General features: G+C 41.9%; 1 protein-coding gene across 4 annotated transcripts in view; it reads left to right on the top strand.

The window, feature by feature from the left end:
• Positions 1–24,127, top strand: part of Samd4a (sterile alpha motif domain containing 4A) — a 229,350-nt gene that overhangs the window by 103,816 nt on the left and 101,407 nt on the right. Inside the window, exon 1 of one of the 4 annotated variants that reach the window (XM_070033052.1) lies at positions 18,222–18,515. The exons of the other annotated variants lie outside the window; for them this stretch is intronic. The gene's annotated coding sequence lies outside the window, so the exon portion shown is untranslated. Of the gene's footprint in view, positions 1–18,221; positions 18,516–24,127 lie in introns of those variants that run through there. 4 annotated transcript variants of the gene reach the window in all.

The following is a 24,127-nucleotide window of genomic DNA, read 5'->3' as shown; positions in this document are numbered from 1 at the left end:
TCAAATGATAGCATTTGTCATGTATTTGTTTATCCTTTAAGCAAATGTGAGGGTAGCAGGAGCCAGGCATGGTCTGCATTGAGGAAAGGGTTGAGGAAGGTGAGAGGTGGGGAAGGGAGCTAGACAAGGTTGTAGGAGATCTTAAATGTCAAGGCTTAGAATCTTAGAATTTACAGAGCGCGTAAAATGAGCCCAGTCTTCTGGAATTCAGAAGCCAATGTGTGTGCAAGCAGAATTGCAGGTAAGGAGTCTATGTCTCAGTGCTAGTGAACATGGTGATGAAGCAGTTGTGGGCAGGCTTGGATTATCAGGGCTCAACACGCAGGCCCTAATAGACACCTTGGGAAAAGTGAGGCAGAGCCCCAGTGAGCATTTAAACTACAGGACCAAGGAAGTCGCTCTGGAGGAATGGAGGGAGGGAGGAAGGAGGCCTGGAGGTTGGGAGCAAGGAGTGGCCTGGGCATGGCAGGGATGTGCCATTATCACCCCCATCTGTTGCTTCCTGTTCAGATTATAGTTGCTTTATTTCTTGGTTTGTTCTTTCTTTTCTTTAGGGTATAGTCAACGGTTCTGTCTCTCTGTCCTATTTTTTTGAGACTTGAGATAGGTCAATCACTTAAATGCCATCATCTTGAATCTCCCTAAGAGCAGATACAGTATGCACTAGAGATAGAGGGGAAGGTAAGGAAAACTGACCCTAGGAAACTTAATTTTCCATTATCTACAAACATGCTGGGTCACTCTTCACCTCTCCCCTGTAATTATAGATGCATTTTTTTTTAAATAGTAGGACTTCAGAAAGGGCTGACCTACTAAATCCCTAGGGCCTGTGGGAGGATGCCCTATCATCTTAGGATTTGTTTGCAAATTAAAAATTAGAGGATTTGGTGAGGCACTGATGGCTCGAACCTGTAATACTAAGGTATTCAGAAGGCTGTGATCTAGAGGATCACAGTTTGGAGGCTAGCTGGGCAGAAAAATTGATTAAATTCCATCTCCATCAACAAAAAAGTACAGTTAGAGGTGTGGCTCACGTGACAGCAAGTGTCTGGCCCTGAATTCAATCTCAGTACCATGAAAAAAAATCTTTTTTTAAGAGGAAACTTTAAGTGCTAGATAGGATTTTCTTTCAGTTTTACCTGTATAAGGACTATCATCAGTTTTTTTTTAAAGTATCAAATTATTATGTGAATATACCACAAATTTTTTAGAGTTATGAGAAGTGGGGAAATTCCTCAGACTACTTGTAAGTCATTTAAGATTGTTTTTGGAACAAGGTAAGCACATAAATAAATCTATATGTGTGCCAAATCAAGACCAATTACCATAAAATGCCTGTCTGGAACATGGCAACAGTGAAATGATGGAGTGAAACTATAAAGTGATTTGTTGCTCTGAAATCAGCTCTGCGTCTTCCCACAAAGTGATGGAGAGAGAAATGTCATGGCATTAACACGAGAATGATCTTTGGGCCTGGGTTGCATTTTGCCTGCACTAGAGGTTCACTGAAAGAGATCTTGAGTGATCTCCAGTGAGGTGCCGGCTTGAAAGGAAGACAAGTCATTCATAAATGATGGGAAATAGTTGCTGATTTCTGCTGTAAAGCCATTTTCTTCATACTTCTCTGGAGGCTCATTTTCAGAGCTCTGTAGTCCAGGCTAGGAGATGTTGTCTTACCCATCATATCCTGGCTCAAAAGTGAAGATTTGCCCCCAGCCTTCTTGAGGGCCAAGTTCACCCTGACTTCAACGGGAGCAGTATGTGTTTGTCCAAAGGCAGAACTTGGCTCCTTCCCACGTAGGCCTAAGAGGCCTGTTTATTATATTATGTAAGAAAGACTGAGGTCATATAAACAGTCATGGCTCCTACCTTGTACCAAAAGTCATCCTTATTTGGTGTTTCCAAAGTTAGAAAACAATACAGGCACTAAACGCATCCCTACAGTCAGTGAGAAAGAAAGAATGGCTGCCTTGTACTTGACCAGGGGTTTGGTGACAGTTTCAACAGAGCAGACTGCCTGCTGCTTTTAGCACTTGAAATTTGGGCTGATGTTATTTAACCTCTCAACTGCTTAGAAAGAACACTTAGAAGTTCATTCAATCCTCCCTGCTATTAGGATATACAGGTGTCACTGGGGTAAAGCTCTACATGGAGGTCCTGGGGTAAGGGTGAGGGGGTGAGGGCAAGGGGACTCTGAAACCCTTAGCAGGGAGCCCTAGACCTAGTGGGCCTTTGGGCAGCAGTCTCAGAAGAAACAAAATAACTGTCCTCTTGGTCAACACACTGGCTGAGTTGAAGGTAGATCAAATGTCCATCTTCTGTCTGTGTAAACAGTAACAGCCATTAGTGTCAAACTTCAACTCTTAGCTCATGGGTTGTCTGGAATGGATTCTTTTTCAGACTTGAATTCTGGAGGCTGCTCTTACCTTATCAGAAGCGGCTGATGCCTCTATCTCCCAGTATGTAGCTTCTGAGTCATTACAAAGTCAGACTTGGGAGATGTTGAATGAAATGATGGTAGCAATGAAAATTCATTCTCTCTGCTCTGGGACCTACATCCATTTGAGCAAGTGATTATAAAATGTGGCTCTCCCACTCATATCCTAGAAAGCAAAGTTTGGGCAAAAGAGAACTAAGTCCCCACAGTGTCCACAGGAAGCCTGACAAGAGGTTTGTCTCATTTAAGAAGTAACTATAGTGAGCAGCAGCAGCAGCAGCAGCAGTGAAATAAATAAATAAATAAATAAAATCAGTTTTACATTCATTGAAAGAGAAGGACAGGACTGTTTATTTGTTCATTAATTTAGTGCTTGTCCTGGGACTTAAACTTAGAGCTAGCATACTATCACTTGAACTCAAGCTTTTTGTTAGTTTGGTGAGAGTCTCACAGATTTTCCTGTCTAGGCTGACTTCAAACCCGTGATCCTCAGATCTCAGCTTCCTGAGTAGCTAAGATACAGACGTGAGCAACTGGTGACCAGTTTGCTGCTCCTTTATTTTGCACTTTGAGTATGAATGTCTGCATGAGTTTTTCTTAATAAAGTAAACTGCCTTGTTAAATGGTAACTCTTTGTATAACTACTTAAAGGTAATAAAATAATAATTTTAAAAATGGGGTTTAGGGGGAAAAAGTAATGACACAGAAACTTATTTAAAAACTTGACCTCTTGAGTAAGCCCAAGAATCTCTGAAACAAAAGAGAAGGCAGTAGATTATGGAGCCTGTTCCCAGAAGGCCTTAGGGCACTGAACAGATCCTGGCTTAGTTCTTAATTGTATAGGTGTTTAGTCTGTACCAACAGGACACAGTTTTCTGCAGACAACTTTGAGTGTCAAGAACATGAAGAACCTCAGCTGGTCCTCTTGTCATTGAGGAAGTGCAGTGGATTCCTGATCATCCCTGTGGCCATACCTAGAATGGTTCTCAACTATGTAGGATAGGGAGAGATATTTATAGAAGGCAAGGAAGCCACGCACCCTATGTTTCTTTGGATCTGGCTTTGCTTAACATAGTTTTTTCCAAGTCTTTCCATTTCCTTACAAATAGGGCTATTGCCCTGATGGAAGCATGTATATATACCACATTTTCTTGATCCATTTGTTCACTAGGGGGCATATAGGTTGATTCCATATCTTACCTATGGTTACTGGATAAAGGTCCAGGAGTGGGATTTCTGGGTCATAGTAGAGCTCTATGTTTAGCTTAGTTTTTTTTTTTTTTTAAATTTTTGTTTTGTTTTTGTTGGTTGTAGAGCTTGAATTCTGGTCCTGGGCTCTTCCTCAGCTCTTCAGCTTAAGGCTAACACTCTACCACTTGAGCCACAGTGCCACTTCTGGATTTTTCTGTTTATGTGGTGCTGAGGAATCCAGGGCTTCATGCATGTGAGGCAAGCACTCTACCACTGAGCTTCCTTCCCAGCCCTCTATGTTTAGTTTTTTGAGGAACCTCCATACTGCTTTCCAGAGTGGTTGAACAAGTTTACATTCCCACCAACAGTATAGTAGCATTCCCCTTTGGCCATATCCCTGACAGCATCTTCTTGATAATGGCCATTCTAACTGAGGTGAGATGAAATCCCAATGTTGTTTTGATTTGAATTTCTTTCTTTCTTTTCTTTTTTTAATTTTTACCAGTTTTGGGGCTTGAATTCTGTGCCTGGGAGCTGCCCCTGGGATCCTTTTGCTCAAGGCTAGTGCTCTACCACTTGAATCACAGTGCCACTTCTGGATTTTTCTGTGATTAATTGGAGATAAGTGTCATGGAGTTACCTGTCTGGGCTGGCTTTGAACTGTGGTCCTCAGATGTCAGCCTTTCAAGTAGCTGGGATTACAGGACTGAGCCACTAGTGCCTGGCTTGAAGTTCTTTTATAGCCAGAGATGTTGAAGATGTCTTCATGTGTCTATTGGCAATTCTTACTTCTGAGAAGTCTCTCTTTTGAGTCTTTAAACCAATTTATTAATTTGTTGTTTCTTTGGAGGTTTATTTAACAAGTAAACACACTGGACAGTAAAAAAAAATACACTGAAATGATAACAGGACTTTAGATAGTCACACAGTGGGACCAAAGTAAGATATTCTTAGGAGATCACAAAGGCTCAATAGCTATGTGCATATGATTTATAAAATGTTTATTGAGGCTGGGAATGTGGCTTAGTGATAGAGTGCTTGCCAACTTGCATGAAGCCCTGGGTTTGATTTCTCAGTACCGCATAAACAAAAAGCCGGAAATGGTTCTGTGGCTCAAGTGGTAGAGTGCTAGCCTTGAGCAAAAGAAGCTCAGGGACAGTGTCCAGGCTCTGAGTTCAAGCCCCAAGGCTGGCAAAAAAAAAAATGTTTATTTAAATGAACTCCAAGAAATGGAAACAAGTGTTTGTTATTTTACTTCTTTTTTTCTCCTTTGTCATTGTTTTCTTATTTCTGTATCTTTTATCTTGTAAGTTTATCTGTTTGGGAAAATAAGGGGGAAGCACAGAAATGGAGGGACAAACGATGAACAAATGCAGCAGTGATACTCACTAGACACTGCTGAAAATGAACTACAAAACTTGTGGGGGAGGGGGTCAGGAGGCAAAAACTAGGAGAAGATGAGGGAAAAGGTGACACTTCAAAAGAAATGTACTCACTAGCTGACTTATATAACTGTAACCCCTCTGTATATCACCTTTACAGTAACAGTGAAATAGTAAAATAAAAAGAAGGCAGGGACTCCTCTACCATGGAGAGCAGCTCATTTTGTAATCAAGAAACCACAGAACCTTTATGCAATGTGTTGCTTGAAGGCAAAACTTTAAATTTGTTTCTTAACCATGCTTTAGTTCTGACAAAGCAATAGTGTAAGAACACGAGAATCTTATGTTTCAGCAGTGGAGAGTTTTAAGGTCTTTAGTTTATTACTAAATGTGAGATTTAGGAACGCTATGATTTAATAAAAATGATTGCTTCTGGTAGCAATTCAATAGAGTTGTCATGTCAAATTAAATTTTATCAAGTTTCCCCAGAAAGGGATATTTACAGCCTGGGATACCAATGCGGTGAGTGCTTGCTGTGCATGTGAAAGTGAAGCTAGGGTCACCCTGTGCTGTAACTGAGGTCACCTTCATGGACGCGTTTTAATAGTCTGTGGCTATGGAGGCATGAGGACCCAGTGAACAACTGAGTTACTCACTTGTTAGTAAGATCTCATGATAGTACTTGCTGGCTAGGTTTGGAAAGATTTCAGTTCTTCAGTCTCTTGCTCAGGCATAAACCTTAATGTAAATATAGGAGGCTAGAAAAGAATCCATGCAAGGGTTCCCTTACATTCGCCCAGTTAATCTATTCATCTGTGTGAGCTGACTCATGCCTGGACATTGGAGGCCAAATCCAAAAGAAAGAAAAAGCAAGCAAGATGTTAGGACAACTGAATATGAGCCTAGACCCAATCAACCCCTGAGTATGAGAGCAGGTCTGTAGTAGAAGAAAGATAAGGTCACCCGCATAATCACCTCATGTTGCTTTAAGAGAACCCTTGGCATTATTGGATTGCCCCATCTTTCATGGTTGTCTTCAGTTTTCCAATCATCTTTCTATGCTGGCTTCAAGCTTCCACTAAGATCTGAAGTTCTAAAAAAAAGGTTAACCCTTAGATTCTTTTAGTGCTTTTGATACTTCCACTTTATCAGGAAATTTCCAGGCTTCTAGGAATACACCTCCTGTCCTGCCATTCCAGCTCTGGAAACCGGGGTCTGAAACTCTTTAGCTTTATCCTTTGAGAATTGTTTACTATGCTTCAGAGATGAAGGTCTAGAGACAATCATTGTCCCCAACCACCTTCTTTATTGTCAGAAAAAGTACTTGACAGGATACAGAAGAGGTCCCCAAGAGTCTAGAGGTGTGTGTGTGTGTGTGTGTGCGCGCGTGTGCGCGCGCGTGTGCGTGCGTGTGTGTGTGTGTGTGCGTGCGTGCGCGCGTGCGCCACCAAACCCCACATGGAGAGTAATGTGTGCCTATTAGCAATCACATGGTGATAGTCATGTCTGTGGGCCTGCTGGAGCCTTGCACATGCTCTATCTGCATTCAGGTCGTGTTGCCCTTGTTTTATTACATTTCTTAGCCACAGCCTTCCACTTCTCTGGGAAAGTTGGCTAGTGAAAAGCACCCACAGAAGGGCAGGACAGGAGGAAGTGTTTGGATGTGATCTACAGTTGGTGGTACTCTGTGTTGAGGGGGGTAGGATGGGGTGTTCTGAAGTGCTCCTGTCAATCCTAGTATTTACATATGCTTCCAGGTTGGGCATGGTGTGTAAGTTCTTAAAATTAAGTTGAAATGTTTTCTTTTGGGGGGGTGGTTATATGTGAAGAAAAAAATGCATTTTATAAATGTTTCTATTTATAGGGAGGAAAACCAATTACTACACTAACAAATCAACCCCTGTCACCCTACCTCCTCCACGCACGTAGTATTCTAATGTGGTTTATTCCTGAAACTGACTCATTCAGCTCTTCTTGTGGAAGTTGTCAGTATGTATGCCTGGTTGATGGAGAAACTCAGTGCACTGCCCAGGCTTCACAATGCCATGACTCATTGCTGGCATTTTCGAGGCTTTGTAATGGAAATCGTAGTTCCAAGCTGCAGTTCTTACCAAGTGGAGATGTGAATATTAGTGGAACAAAGCACAACTCTCCCCATCGATGCACGTCTTCAGGATGAAAGAAAGATCTTTGTGGGGCAAATTGTTCCTTTCCATAACCCACGCATGCTTGACTACCACAATATTGTTTTAATTAGTCTTATGAAGCACAATAAAATATTTGGCTTTGGTGGAAAGAGGAAATTCTTTCATATGTTGAAAGTGATTGGTTGAAAGGGCATTTTTCTAAGTGTGTCTGCTGGTAGTACTAATTGAACACAGGGCTTGGGTGCTGTCCCTTAGCTTTTTCACTCAAGGCTGGTGCTCTGCTAGTTGAGTCACAGCTCCACTTCTGGCTTGTTGTTACTGTCATTGTTATAGTTAATTGGAGATAAGGGTATCTTCATCTGCCCATGCTGCCTTTAAAAAACCTTGAACCTTAAATCTAAGCCTCCTGAGTAGCTAGGATTAACAGATGTGAGCCACGAATGCCTGGGCTTACACTAGGATCTGAATGTTAATTCTTTTTTTCTTTTTTCTTTTTCTTTTCTTTTCCTGTTTTTTGTTTTTGTTTTTGTCGGTTGTGGGACTTGAACTCAGGGCCTGGGTGCTATCCCTGAACTTTTTTGCTCAAAGCTAGTACTCTACCATGTTGAGCCACCAATCCACTTCTGGCTTTTCTGGTGATTAATTGGAGATAAGAGTCTCACAGATTTTCCTACCCAGGCTGGCTTTGAACCATGATCCTCAGATTACAGCCTGTGCCCTGCTGTCATTCTTTCCTTCAGTGGTTCTTTCTGTCTTTATTTATTATCTGTATCTATCTGTTACAGGTTCATGGCTCAAGATCCTACATCAATAAAGAAATTTCACAAGAGAAAAGCATACCAGTTTATGTCAGTACAAAGGGGTTCTTTTTTCTTTTGTGGTTAATATGAGATAAGACTTTCCTACCCAGGCTTGCTTTGAATCTTGATCCTCAAATCTCAGCCTCCTGAGTAGCTAGTATTACAGGTGTGAACCACTGGCACCCAGCCTCAGTACAAGTTTGGCATGGCACTGGAGCTTTTAGAAAGGAAGGTCCACAGGAACAGGGAAGCCTGTGTATTTTTGTGCATTGGTTTTTATGAAGAATGATAGGTTATATACAAGCGTGATTGGAGGGTAAAGGGCATATGACCTACTGGTGATCAACTGGGAGGATTTAGCAAGGCCTATTGGTTTACATTTCTTGCCAACTATGTGTCTTTGAGGGTAAGAAGGTTCTTTTTCTTCTAAGTATCTCACTATGCCTCAGGAATGAAAGCTTTAAGGCCTGCTCAAGGGAGGGCAGGGCAAAGTGAGAGTGACCATCCTGTTTCTACTCTTTTCCTCAATGCCAGGGATCCGTATCTTGGACAGTTACTATCTATCAGGGTATGGGGAGTGGGGAGGGTTATTTATGGCCTATTGGGAGAACAGGACAATTTGAAATCCTGGATAATTCAACCTTTTTGTTTCTTCACCCAACCTTGTCCCCAAACTTATTTCAAATTTCATTTCCCTTTTTTGTGGGCTATATGAGATTGAAAAAATAGTAAATTTTCAAGAGATAGACAGCAAGAAGAAGTAGAGGAAGCAAGGAAGATAGATAAACACTTATTTTGTATTTGGTATGACTTGAATTTTGTGTATGACAGACTGATAGGACTTTGAGTTAATACACACAAAGGCAATTCTCATTGCTTTTTAAAGAATAGGGCAGAAGGTCAAATAGTTAAAGTTGGGTTTTAGTGATTTTTATATGCTTATCATCCATCAAATCAGGAATATTTTGGAGCTGGTAATTGGAAAGTAGACATTTAGAAGATATTTTCAGCAAAGGAAGAGAATGAGCAATAGCCCTTATAACTCAGCCACTTTATTCTGATCCTGTCTTCTCTAACAATAGCTCCCTGCTACGTGCTCTTAAAACACAAGTGCTAATATTATGAAGAATGAATTCTATGGAAAACAGTCTAATCTTTTTGAAAAGTGCTAAAAATACCAATCTGCAACCAAGAACATTTTAGCATTTTTCTACCATTTTTAGATAATACAAAATGCCAGTCAAAGACCAGATTTCACTGGACACCCGAGGCCTGGGCGGTAGTGGAGCTTTTCACTTATAGAAATAAATATCTTTAGACAAAAATGTGCAGTGTGAATGGCTATTGTTACACCAGAGCTGAGCTGTTAGAGGCACAGATATTGTTTTCCATGACATTCTTTGGGAGTAACTGGTGGTGGAAGAACATCATATTTATTTTTTCATATGGGGAAACTGAGGCACAAGAGATTACATTCCCAGACTTAGAACTTCATGTTATACCCTGAGGTCCTGCAGGCAATCAGGAGACAACCCTGAATTGAATGCCTTTTGCATTGCTGGTTTCTGCAGGTAACCCTTCATCCTCCTCTATCAAGTCTATGTTGGGATGGATGAGGAATGATATTTGTGTTTGATAATCTTCCAGATTTGTTGAGAAGATCCCAACTGGACCTAAGATAGGACCTGATAAGTTAATGACTCCAGAGTTTAGAAGCAAATGAATGCGGGACAGACATGTGTGTCTAAAGATGGAAGATAGTGTTCAAGTTCCAACAAGACCATACTTGAGTATCTGAAGTTTCCTTTGTGGTTGGTGTGCTGCTCTTCTCCCCACCATTCCTTCCTTCACTGGGTTTGCTGGGAAATCTCATAGCTTCTCCTAGATTACTCTGTATCTTGGGGTATTGAAATCTTTCCTCTGGCCTTGTGTAGCTATAGAATGAGAACTATACAAATGAGAAATACTGTTGGGTTTTTAATACAGTGGCCACATTTTGTTTTGAAAAAAAAAGTGATATCTCAGAAAATAAAAATTAATAAGATAATGAAGGATAAATTGAGCCTTAATAGCTAGCACTCATTTTTTGGATGCATCTGTGGCAGAGCTGTTGCTTGCAAGTGGTATGTAACTTTCAGGGCTGCCACTGAGACTCTTGGACTTTGTATGTGTCTGGACTATAGGCTGAGATAATGCCTGGGCTTCTAAGTAGGTACTAGGGATTTTTAATGTATGGTTGCTTTTGGTTATTTTAAGGGAAATACATGACTTAGATATAGCCAAGGTGGGAATTCTACCACTTGAGTCACACTTCAACTTTGGACTTTTTACTGGCTAGCTGGATATTATTAATCTCGTGGATTTGAGCTAGCTTTGAACCCTAATCTTCAGATCTCAGACTCCCGAGTAGCTAGAATTACATGTGTGAACAACCAGCTTCCAGACCTTTTCCAGAAAACTGAAGTGACTTCTTAGTTGAGACAAGATCCAGAAATGTCCATTTCAGCATGTTCTTTGGTTTATAATATTATGGTTTTAAGAAAACTTAAACTAACCAGCATCACTGATAGCTAATGAAACCATTTATATTTTTATTTATTACTATTCCACTCCAGGAATTTGTAACCATGAGAGTAAAAGAAACCTCCTGCTTTTAATATTTTTAGAGGACGTTGGCAACAAGAGTGTTGTTATTGTTAGATAATCATAATGGTATGTTCTGGAGTCCCTTCTCCTGTCTGACACACCCAATTCACTCACACCCTGGCAGCACAGTTGGGGAAGAGAAGAATAAAGCAATGACTTATTTGCTTTCAGAATTTGATTCTGTATTGCTTTAGAGACATGCTGGGATTTGCTCTTCAACTGTTATTAAATTTCTGATGTCTGTCAAGGTTTAGATTCCTTTGTAAGAAAAACCAAGAAAGCGTAAGTGAAGCTGTCAGCCACACTGTGCAGACCTTTCCTCCAGCAAGCCTCAGTTGAGAGAGGTGGTGGACTCCTGGGCTTCTTTGAGAAGAGAAAGTTCCAGTGTTTCCCCAGGAACCAAAAGTTAAGGAGGGTATTCTGGATGCTATTCTTTCATGGCCACAAGCCTCAGTTTCCCACTACCTGCCAGTCATTTGTCTCAAAAATGGGATGTGATTATGCTTGGGAGAAGATTTTGCAAACTTTAAGCAGCACCAAGCAGACGATAGATAATATTAACATTTCAGAAACTAAATTTGTGTATGTCAATCATTATGCGTGGGGGACACTGGTGATTTCAGAAAACTCGTTACTTCAGGTACTGCTTGATAGAGTCCAAGATGAAAAATATGCAGAGAGAACAATTTAACAGAGTTTCTTTAAGTTTAATCAAGGTCAGAATTGGAATTCTCCCAAAAGAAAAATGGTTGACAGAAGCTGTGATAGACCACTGTCTCCCAGAGGATGGGAAGATTTATGACTGACGTAATATCCTGCTTCCAAAGGAACTGTAGAGTTATTGAAGAGTGACCACAAGATAATTATGCTATTGTAACATGCTATTGTTACAGGGTGAGCTTTACAAGGAACATAGGGGTAAATAACACATGTCAGAGATGGGCATTCTTTTAAAAGGGTTGTATGGTTCAGAAATCTCTCAATGAAGAAGGAGACTTGTTCTTATCACATAATATAACTTTTTATTTTGATTTTTTTTTTTACTGGTCCTGGGGCTTGAAATCTGGGCCTGAGTGCTGTCCCTGGGCTTCTTTTGCTCAAGGCGAGTGCTCTACCACTTGAGCCACAGAGCCACTTCTGGCTTTTTTGAGTAGTTTATTGGAGATGAGAGTCTCACGGAGTTTCCTGCCCAGGCTAGCTTTGAACAGCAGTCCTCAGATCTCAGCCTCCTGAGTAGGTGGAATTACAGACATAAGCTGCTGATGTCCAGCTAATATTACTTTTAATATTTGTAGTTGTGGAGAGTCTGCTGCATGCATGGAAAAACCTGGAGGCAAGTAGGGTAAAGTCCACAAGTCTTTACTTATTCTCATGACTCAAAATGCAGCAGAAGTAGCCAGGGCTTGCTCAGTTCCATGTGGCCTCTGGTCTCCACAATTACATTCCATTTTCTCTTCAATATAGCCTTTGTATCTTTCCAGCCATGCCTGCACAGAAACAGAAAAATACAGAGTTCTCCCTGGGTAGTCATGTGACAGCACACTATGTCTAGGCCCTGAACTTGAACCCGTCCCCTGCTTGCATACCACCAGGAAAGGTTCTCTTTGTGAATTTCTCCATTTCCCAAGAAATCCTGACAACCCAGTTGATAATAATACATGCTATATTGGAAGTATTTCCTATATGTACCCCCAACTTGTTCCAAATTTTTTTAAAGAAGTTAGTATCTCTTAAGAATATTTTCCTGGGGGCTGGGAAGGTGGCTCAGTGGTAGAGCGCTTGCCTTGCATGCATGAAGCCCTGGGTTCGATTCCTCAGCACCACATAAGCAAAAAGAAAAAAGCTGGAAGTGGCGCTGTGGCTCAAGTGGTAGAGTACTAGCCTTGAGCTGAAGAGCTGAGGGACAGTGCCCAGGCCCAGAGTTCAGGCCCCATGACCGGACCCCCTCCCCCCCAACAAAAAGTATATTCTCCTGAAAGTTCTGCTCTGGAGCTGTACTCTGTAGCTCCATTTTAAACAAATAAACAGACAAACCAATGGATGGATAATAAATCAGTATATGATACTGTAATGAAGAACAAACGTGTACCAAATTAAAGTATTAAATTCCCACTTTCTTAGTAACATAGGTCATCCCTGATTTTCAAGTGATTACTGTCTTATATATGAGCAACCAGTGCTGCTATGTTTGTCTGCTGGAGAGAAATAAATGAACAAGGACACACATTGCTCTCAGGGTGACTAGTACCTGGACAACCAATCCTCTGTTCTCTGCAGCCAGCTTGTTCTTATGTACCGTCCTCTGTCACACAGTGTTGTGTATATGGGCCTTCCCCTAGGATGCTATATACCCAGCAAGTGACCTACCTGGATCTAGGTGGTACTTCAGGCCTCATGAACTTACATCATCTACAAATTTATCTTCAGAGCACTAAGAGAATATAGTCATCTCTCAAGCTCACACCTGTAATCCTAGCTACTCAGGAGGCTGAGATCTGAGGAACTCAGCTCAAAACCAGTTGGGGCAAGAGAGTGTGTGAGATTATTATCTGCAGCTAATCAGAAAGAAGCCAGAAGTGGAGCTGTGGTTCAAGTAGCAGAGTGTCAGCCTTGAGTAAAAAAGATAAGGGATAGCACCCAGGCCCTGAGTTAAAACCCCAATACTGGCACAGAAAAAAAGGCCACAGTTATTTCTTTTCCAAGGTACCCCTGGCAGGGATGGAAGAGCAGGCAGATGGCATTTGATCACAAGACAGTTCTTTAAGGCAGACTGGAACACAATCTGATGTTCAGGACCAAGGTTCAGAGAGTCATGAAAACACCCATTTATGTCTCAGAAGATGCAAGCGGATGGTGATGATACTGGAAGGCCAGCACAGTTGCTTAGGACTCCAGTGGTCTATACTAAAAGGACCAGTTCCAACAACAGTAGAGCAAGAATATTGATCAGAGGGCTGAGAATCCAGAATGGCCTTTCTCTGCCACATGTTTAACCTTCTATGGTCCTTCTCTGAGAATCACTTCTTGGCTTTATTTCTACCTCAGAGCCCACCACATGCACAAACCCTGAAAGTAATCATCTGTCTCCATATTTTTAAATCAGAAAGTCCTTCCTAAAGCTTGCCTGTTTAATGGAGGAGGAGGAGAAGAAAGAGGGACACAGGAATTTTTTGGAAAGGATTAAATAATGGTTTCAGCCCTGAAGAAAACAACTTTTTATTTTTCAAAGCAAAAGGCCTTCAAGCCAGGTGATAATTCTGGTTGTAGGGAGTCCACTGAATGCATGGAAGAATCTGGAGACGTAAGGGGAAGTTGTTCCTCACGGGAGAATGGGAGACATGCCTCCTGGTGTTTCTGTAGAGGTCCATTCTTATAGGAAGTGGTGGGTTTTTGAGGTCATCTTCTCAGAATTCCCCAAACCAAAGGACTCCCAGAAGAGAGAGTTTTCAACCCCATCTTTTCAAGTTTTACCCTGGCAACATACTGGCACAGGAAAGAGAGTTTTCCAAAGTCAATCCATTATTGGCTCTGATATTAATAGAAAATCAGGAGTCAAGAAAAAGAAGAAGGTAGAGATTTTAAAGTCAGGTCTGGTTTTAATTTATATGTGGTTATTCCAGCTAGTAAGTGAAACATACACATCCAACACAAGTGCGCGCGCGCACACACACACACACACACACACACACACACACACACACACACACACACACACACACACACACACACACACACACACACACACACACACACACACACACACACACACACACACACACACACACACACACACACACACACACACACACACACACACACACTCTATATCCCGTCCCAGGCATAAATTTTGCACTCTTTAGAGAAGAATTAGTTTTTTTTTAAGGGTACCAGTTTTAAGGATCATTATTTTAGCAAATGAACTGACATTCCTAGAAAAGCAGTGTGTCTATGCAAAATTTTTACCGCCTAGTGATAATTTAGATGGTACCCCCAAAATCACTGGTCTACTTCCAAAGGGTGAGCAGTTTACTTTCAGGAAATGAATTACTCACTTATGGAATGAGACCAACACCCAGGCAATTCAGTTTCAAAATACTTCAAAATGCAAAAGGGAACTTTCCTGCCTCAAACGTTCAAACCTTTTCCAGATGGACTAAGAGGCTTGAGTGTGTCCTTATACCTAGTGGGGTTTATTTAGCCCTGGGAGAGTTGCCCCACTCTCTGAGTACTACGCAAAGGATCCAGACCTATGGTGAGTGGCTAAAAGTAGCTTGCTGAGAGCACCCTCCACTTCAATTTGCCCAAACATCCAAGAAATCCAGGAGAAATGCCCAGCCAGAGATGCAGCCCCTTCCCCCAATTGCCTTTGCTGGCTTCACCTCTCAGCTGCAGCTGCTCACAGCTGTATGAGTAATGGAGGAAGTGGCCCAGGGTGGTGAGATGTTGGCATGCCTATTCTTCCAAACCTAGACCCTTGCCTTGATAGCCAAAGCAGGCTGTCATGAAAACCTACTCCATGTAGCTCTTGACCTGGGGACACTAAGCTGGTTTTGCAGAGCAGGACTTTGGGGAGGGGAGCAGCTGAACACAGCCCACTCTATAACTCTTGATTACCCAAGTTGCAGAGAGATAGTAAGTGTGCTCAGAGGAAGGGCCCCAAAGTCACATCATCTGAAGATGATTAGGAAAACAAAACAAAATTGAGGATGTTAGCCTATAAAAGATTGGGTAGGAGAGAATAGCTATTTTGGGGAAGGGAAAATAGATTGATTTTCCTGTATTTTTTAAAATCATAAAATGCACATAACCTAAAATATGCCTATTTTACTTTTTTTTGCCTATTTACATTTTAAGTATAGTTCTGTGGCATTCACTAGATTCACAATGTTGAAGGATATCACCCCTATCCATTTCTAGAATGTTCATCACCCTGAGCAGAAACTCTGTACTCATGAAACAATAACTCCCCCTTCTCCCTGCCTCCAGCCCAGGGAGCCGCTATTCAACTTTCTAGCTCTATGAGTTTAAATATTGTAGCTATCTCATACAGGTTGAAGTAAACTCTATTTGTGGGTTTTGTCCAGCATAATGCATTTGCTATAATATGCAGGAGCTTTGTCCGCATTGTAGCATGTGTCAGAATTTCCGTCCTTGTTGCAGAGTATTATTCCATTGTATGGATGTCCTACATTTTGTCTATCATCTATCTGATGATGGATATTTGAGTTGTTCCCTATGCTGTCATGAATACTGTTAGTGTGAACATTACCATATGAGGTTTTTTGCTTGTAGATGGATTGTGGTTTCAGCTGACTGGGTAAAGGTTGCAGAGGTTGGTTATGGTTCTGGTAACTCTAGTTGTCCTGAAACCATGCAGTGGACACAGGCACAAGTTCCCTTTCACCTCTAGAACCTGTGATTCTCAGTTGGAGGGAAAGTACACCCTGAGATCAGCATTAGTAAGAAAACAAATTTATATCAGATCAACTTGTGCCTTCTGCCAAGAAGAGAGGGAAGTGAGATGGGAAGTTATCTATAAGTCAAGAGAGAGGATTCTGCTAAACTATCTCTGGCCCAGGCTTGAGGGCAGAGGCCAGTGCTGCTGTGTATCTTGGACAAGATTCTGTCTGGTTGATCCAGAGCTGCACAGAAAGCTTTCTTGTACTCTATCATCCTAGGCACAAGTGGTGAGTCCAGCTTCCTCAGCTCAGTCCTAGGCTGCCAGGAAGACCTGCCCTGGGAAGCCTGCCTGAGCCCTGTTGTGCTGTGTAGGTGATAGAGAAGGCTTAAGGTAGAGAGTGCTGATTGGGGAGTTTCAGGGGTGAATGTCAACCCAGGTGGGGATGCCCCATACTCCCACTCAATTAGCTTCATTCTGCTACAGTTGAGGGTTTTCTTATCATTAGTTGGGAAGGCCTAGCCAGAGAATTCCAGTATTCCAGAGTGAGTTTAATTGTGAGTGATTTCATTCTGTTCTTTTTATGTCGAAGCCAGGGGCTTGCGTCATTTAACAGTGAATTCAGGGAGATTTTTTTTTTTATTTGCATGTGAATCATAGCTTTTCCAGCTGAATGTCACTTACTTGGAATTTTTGTCTGATTTTGTTTTTGTTTTTGTCTCTTGGTGTTTTTCCATCAGGCTCTTTGGCTTACCAGAAAGAAAAAAAAAATCAAGAAAGAAAAAACAGGGAGGGCTCAATCTGACCGGAGCAGGGTTTGAGTTGGCAACTCAAAAAGGAGAGTATTATGAATGTGAAAAAAAGAAAACGGATGCTTTATTTTGCTTTGAGGGAGGGACCAAAGCCAAGTCAAATTGAGAGCTCTAATTTGGGAATAGTGTTATTACAGGTCATTGGGAGTTGGTTACGCTCTAAATTGGGAGGCCGGTCACATGAGGAGGCAGCAAAATCAGATCACGTGGGGAGTCGTTCAGGACTGTTTTACAATGAAGTGCTATTTTACCTTCTATATGGTTAAAAAGTACTTAAGTTAGCTCCCGAAGTCACCTTAGTATCTGTGGATTGCACTCAGTCTTGGCCCATCTGTTTGTTTTATAAATGATCTAGATCTTCTAATATGTGTTCTTTCCTAGGCTTTATTTAGATACTGGAATCTGTTCCCCGATGAGTTGAGCAGGCCATGTGTTAAAGGTTATATGTCTGTTCTTCACCTTCTTATCTTGTTTATCTTATTGCTGTTCCAAGGGGCATGCTTCCTTTTCCTCCAAAGGCTCCCTACCCATTTTAGGGTCAATGCATCCAGGTAACTCTAAACACACAGACACACAGACACACACACAGACAAACAGATACAGACACACACACACACATTCTTTCTCTTCACCTTGTAGATTCCATTTCTTTAGCATTGTTACTGTAAATGTCACCTTGCAAAATAAAGCCTCCCCCCCAAAAGATGGTTCCTGCCCCCACTATGGCAGCTATGATCAGAGGATTCTTTCTTACCCCCCTGGGCATCCCTGAGGAGAACCAGGAAGTGGTATGTGTACTTAATTGCTGACTTCTCTTGAAGAGAAGCTGTTAGATTTCTAGACATTTAAAGCTCTGCTTAAGTTACCTGTGAGTGCCATAAGATTTTAAAAGGCAGCTCCAGTAGACTCTTTAGAATCAGTTAAATGCAGTTCCAGTGCAAACAACTTGTGTTCCTGGTCCTAAATGGGGCACCTTACTAAGTCTATGACACAGAGTCTGCTGGTGCTGCCCAAGCATGTGGACCGACGATGCTTGTGATCGAGGTTAGGAATAGAAGGTGTGTGGAAACTTTCTATAAAAGGCAGCTGGGTCCCCTGGACTAGAGCAGCCAAATGATCAGGAGCGCTGGCACGGTTTGTGGCAGTACCAAGATATTGATGTGTGACCTTGGGCAACTTTCCCTGTACCTCTGTTTCTTGATTTGAGGAGGGACGATAAGGAGTTCAGGAGATGGTTGAGGTATAAGATGTTATCAGGCCAATAGGGGCAGTGCGGTGTCCCAGGATCTCCAATCAGAGCCACGTGTTTCTAAACAGGGCTGGGCTTGCTTGTTTCTTCTCAGCATTGCTGTTTCTGAGCAATGCCTCTGACATCACAATAGCCAGGCAGACACTCAATAATGATGAGCTGTGCCCAGTGGACACCAGAGGAGGGGAGAAAAGGAGGAGGACAAAGTGGAGAGGGAAGAGATGGAGCAATCCCTTATATGATAATTCCATCAACGCACAAATTTTTCACCTAACACCTGGCTCAACTGTAATGTGTTCAGCTCCATATAACCTGTACAGCATCTGTGCCCTCCCCACCAAACTCATCAAAATATTATGGTCCTCTAGTCAAGAGTATTTTGTTCCTGTTGCTGCTCTTCAGACCAGTGAGTTGATACTTCACCAAACAGCTCTCCGGAGTTCCCGTGTAGAGGTAATATTCTTGTTCCACGGTCCAGATAACTCTTGGATATCTGGGGCTTCCTACAGACCCATCTCAGCACTCTTCCTTAGAGCGGTGCTGCATTCCAGGGAACACGTAGAAGTGGTTTCTGAGGGTGGGAATCTTCTAAAAATGTCACAGTACCTCATTTTGTTACCTCATTTTGTTCCTGAGTTACCCCTGGCTTAGTCAGACTTTATTGTTTTTATAACATGATTAAAACCCCAGTGGGCCAGATTGTGGCTTCCTTATTCATCTTTAGGATTTTTTGCTTCTTTTCACTTACTAGACTGATACGAAGAGATGAAACCTTAAGAAATCAGACTTGTCCTGTCCTAGATGATCATGATACTTTTCCTCCATATTTGTTGTTGGTTACATTGTACATTATGTTTTTCCCCAGTCTTAACAACTCCATCTTAAAAATAGGTCTTTGTCACTCTTTGATTGCTCCAAGTCCTTCTCCTGGTACAAAATCATCTTTCACATCTGGTTTCACAGAAGCTTTGCTGGTGAATGGAAGCCATGATTTCCTGAGTTCTTTCTCAAACTTGAGCCTGGATCCAGTTACCAGCAGGGCTGGTTAAACAGTTTCTGATTCAGTAGATTGAAGACTGACAGTCCTAATAAGTTTTCATTTATTTTATTGTAAAGGTGAGGTACAGGGGGTTGCAGTCAGAGATGGAGACTACATTTCTGCCACATCTTCTCTCATTTTCTCTGTTACCACCCTGAATGCACTTGATCTTGTCTAACAGGTTTTTAGATTGCTACTCCTCCAGACCTGGTGAACCCCAGTGCCTTAGTTCTGTGGGGCGCTCCCTCCCCATCTCTCTTCCTGAGAGATCCCTGGAAGTATCATCCTGGGATGATCATCCCTAGGATGATGGAGACAATAGCAAACGATTTTGTGTCACTCACTATAATCCAGGGCCAGGTTACTGGCCCATGCTTTACAAAGACTAAATGATTCAGACTAGGTTATATCTCAGGGGTAGAGCGCTTGCTTAGCCATGTACTTTGAGTTTGATTCCTAACATGTTTTTTTTTAAAAAAAAAACAATAATTCAAATATCACAACAATTTGTGAGATAATTGCATTTTCCACATGGGGAAATGGACTACAGGGTGATTAAGTGCATTATCCATATTTATAGAGCTAACTCAATGAGAATTTAAACTTAGACAACAAACCAAAATCTGTGTTATGATTCACTTGCTTTGATAATCTTTCTCTTCATCACCTCAAAGCCCCATAAAACAATGGTGGTCTGGGAAATGAGTACCTCAGGAAGGTGTCCCCAGGACAACTAGCCAATTTTTAAGGTACTTACAACTAAGATCTCCAAGTGACTTAGGTATTTGTGAGTAGAGGCAAGAGGAGGAGGATCCTGGTATAGGAATACTTTTGGGCTTGTGGTGCACTGGGGGGGGGGGGGGGGAGTTGATGTGAAGAGACCGTATACAGTTATCTGTGAAAAGGAGACCTGTGCTTTCCTTCTCCTGGGTCCTCAGGTCCCCTTGCCTTTCACCATGATCTCTTCTGTTGAGACTTAGCATCTAGATCTGAGAGACAGATGAAGCTATAATAGATAAGTATATGTAGCTCTTTTTTTACCTATCTGGTCCAGCAAATCTGTGTGGTCAGCACTACTTTAGCCAAGGGAGTAGGATCACTGTCCTTACCATCAAGGAGTCAGCACTCAGCTTGGAAAAAGAGTATTACAAAAGTATGCATATCATTAAGCTAACTTGTATTGGAGAAGAGGCAGGGAGGGCCATGGAAAACAGTATTGGGAGATGGAGGTAGATTCTTTTAGTTACCTCATGGATAACAATGGGAGTAGAGAGAGGAAGGAACGAGTTTGGGTGCATAGTGGGTATGTGTACAGCAGAGAGTATCCAGTGACATATGATAATCTCTCTGTCTCTGTCTCTCCCTCTCTCTCCCTCTCTCTTTCTTTTTTTTGGGGGGGGGCCCCGGTCATGGGGCCTGAACTCTGGGCCTGGGCACTGTCCCTCAGCTCTTCAGTTCAAGGCTAGCACTCTACCACTTGCGTAACAGCACCACTTCTAGCTTTTTTCTTTTTGCTTATGTGGTGCTGAGGAATCGAACCCAGGGCCTCATGCATGCAAGGCGAGCGCTCTACACTGAGCCACCTTCCCAGCCCTCTCCCTCTCTCTCTTGTCCTGCAGTTTGAACTCAGGGCCTAGGCACTGACCCTGAACTTCTTTTGCTCACAGCTAGCCCTCTACCACTTGAGCCACAGTGTCACTTCCAGCATTTTCCATTCATGTAGTACCGAGGAATCGAACCCAGGGCTTCATGCATGCCAGGCAAGCACTCTATCACTAAACAACCTTCCCAGCCCTATGATGATCTCTTTTAAGATGTAAATGTTTGAAGGCCAAGCCTCTACTCATTTAGCAATAATGGATTAAGGTTTTTGACAGGAGACTTGGTCGGTGGTTGCTAAATAATGTGTTGGATGCTGGCTGGAAGTCATCAAGTAGACCTGGTGGGGGCTTTAGAAAGATTCTGCCTCCTACTGTATTGCCTTTTGTTTGTAGGAATAGAGGCCTCTTCAAAGTATTTCTCCACCCCTATGGTCTGACTTTCCTAAATTTTTTTGTATCACAGACATTTCTATGGATATAGAACTTTTCCCATGGCTGTCTGTGACACTACAAACTTCATCAAAAAAGTTCAGATCCTCTACACTGATAGGGAACAAAGATAGAGATCTAATAGATGAATACATGTGCCCTCCTCTAAAAAAGGTGGTGTCAAACTAGGTTAAAATGGACCAAGAGAGCACTGCTGTCTTTCCTTGCTTGAAACCACAGTGACTAGAGGTTAGTGTCTTTCTCCTTACTGGTCCATGCTCCTGAGACCCTGGGAGTAAAGATGAAGGTGGTACAGGCAAGTTTCTAAACTCCTTGGACATAGATGCCCTCCTTAGTGCCTTCCTGGATCCATAGTATTCAGAAAGTTTGCTCAAGGAATGAGCCCTTCCAGCAAGGTCTATGCCCTTGCCAGCTTCTCAGTAGTATCCTGGTGCTGCTCATGATACATGGGTCTATCTTTTTCCTGGGCTGTGTGGGCTTGTAAATATAACTCACACTTGATTTTGATTGGTCATTTCTGTCTGCTTTGCTCCACCTTTCCTTCTTTCTCCTTCCTTTGGCTTTCTCTGCTCCCTATCTTGGTATCTTCCTTTGTTGTATAAGTTTTAAGTGCTCAAGACTCAGAAAGGGGAATCGAGTTCTTGTCCCCAGGCATCACGCCTGTGAACTCTGAGCCCTTGTCTTCTATGGCAGCATTTCTACCAAGTTGGTTAAAGCCAAAGGTTCTCATCTGGTCAGGCCTCCTAGTCCAGCCATTGACCTCTTGGTCTATTTAATGTCACAACAGGATGGGACTAGGAAGAGGGAAATAGCCTCAGCCATCTCCTTCCTAATTAGAGAACTGCATTCTTTTTACAATTATCTTTCCTATTGTCCCTGTTACCCACTACTTTGGGACATCAACATTAGGAAGTAGTGCCCCTCTTTAAGAAATCTGAAACACACACACACACACACACACACATGTGTTTCACACACACACACACACACACACACACACACACACACACACACACACACACACACACACGTGTTTCACTGGTCTGTTGACTATTTCACCAGACCTTGTAACCTGAAAAAGAATTTCATGCCCAAGTCATGGGTGAAAGTACATGGCCTTTAACACTTAGCTTTGCATAAATTTCTAGAGTCAACCAACAGCTTGATAGCAAACCAGGACGATGTGACTCTAACTCCCTCTACAGGACCATGCCTAAGGAGGACAGAAGTGTAGCTGGATGTGTTCCAGGGTCACCTAACTCTGTCCTTGTAGTTATCTAGGTCTTTCTTTTCAAATATAGCACTAGTTAATTTGTGTCAAGGATTCAAATATCCTGCTTCAACAATAATTGTTCCTTCTCTTCTCCGTAGAGGAACTTTGTTCAGGTATTTCAGGTTTTATACCTAAATAAGTGATACATACATTTTACTATTAACACCACTGACAAGCATATTTTGGAAATATAAATGTGTTATTCTATGATGATAGTGTTACAGATTTACAAAACACGCCATGGGGGCTCTTACATTCACACCTACCCATTGGATTTTTGTTTATAAGTCGTTGAACCACTTCCTCATTTAGATCAGAAAGGATGGGACCCAATGACTCAACAGCCCCAAATCATTTCGAGATACTGAAGGCTCCCTGGCATCACTCTTACCTTTTCTTGACTTCCTGAAGTTTTCAATCGTATGTGTGATTGTTCAGTTTGTCCCATTGGATCAAGCATAAACAATTCCTCTGTGATTTTGCTGGTGTATACTCAAGATGCTTGAGAGGTGTTGACCCATGTTGACATCTTCTGGACATTATTGAGGATTTGGGCCTTGAGTGTTAACAACTAACATTGCAATTAGGCTTCTTAGATCATGGTGTGCTTCTGTTGGGGGCTGTGGTTTCTAGTGCTTCTCCTAGAACAAGGCCTTAATCTAAGGGTGTTTCTGTAAAGTATGTTTTTTTCTATCCTGCAAGGTCAACATGAGGGTTTCTCATTATTTATAAGAGTATTGGAGCATCATTTTGTGACATGCAGGGTTTTGACAGTGTGGTAAACTAGGAATGTGAGGACAAAGATTAGCAAGGGGAAGTTTGTGCTTTTAGAACCTCTCTGACAGGTTTCTGGTGTAAAACACTAGCCAACTGTGGCTTAGAGGGAAGATATATGTGTTTGTCAAGAGTGAGGTAACAATTGTTTTCATCTCTTATTTGTGTCTTCGGTGATCCATTCCTAAGAGGTTTCATTAAAATGTAATCACTTACTACCAAACAGAATTGTAACATGAAACAGTCTTAACACAACACTCATTCTCGAACAGATGTTTTCAAAGAGTTGGAGTAAATACATCCAGTTCTGTTGTCTTGGTCTCTCAAATCCTTTTTCATGAAAATTAATTGGTGTCAGTTATAGTCAGAGAAAGTACTAATTACTCTTGTGTTCTCTCATGGAATTTCCATCTAAACAGATATTGAGAAGGAGAATGTAATGGACTTTGCAAATGAACTATTTTGTTTTCTTTTACATTACCTTCCTGTTTTTATTAGAATTGAAAGCTAATAGTAACTAATTCAGCAATGTCAAATGAGAAAGAAGTGACTAAAGAGATTTTGTGTAACATTACCTACCACTGTTTGTAGGACATCCAGTCCATCAGTCTCTACTTAACAAAATATTTAGGAACTAGCTAACATTTTGAGTAAGAAATCTGAAGGTCTGCTGGAAGTGGCACTGTAACTCATGTGGTAAAGGGCTAGCTTTGAGCACAAAGAGGCTCAGGGACAACACCCAGGCTCTGAGTTCAAGCCCCAGGACTAGTAAAAGAAAGAGAGAGGGGGGAAAGGAGAGGGGGAAAGGGAGAGGGAGAGGGGGAGGGAGAAAGGGGGAGAAGGGGGAAGGAAGGAAAGAAAGGAAAGAAAAAAGAAAGAAAAGAAAGAGGAAAGAGAAAAAGGAAAAAAAAACCCTAAAGTCTATAAG

This window comes from Dipodomys merriami, unplaced genomic scaffold (genome assembly GCF_024711535.1).
Source record: "Dipodomys merriami isolate MVZ:Mamm:240054 unplaced genomic scaffold, mDipMer1.0.p SCAF_1, whole genome shotgun sequence".
NCBI lineage: Eukaryota > Metazoa > Chordata > Mammalia > Rodentia > Heteromyidae > Dipodomys > Dipodomys merriami.
Note: the sequence above shows the minus strand (reverse complement) of the source record. Positions and strands in the feature narration are given on the sequence as shown.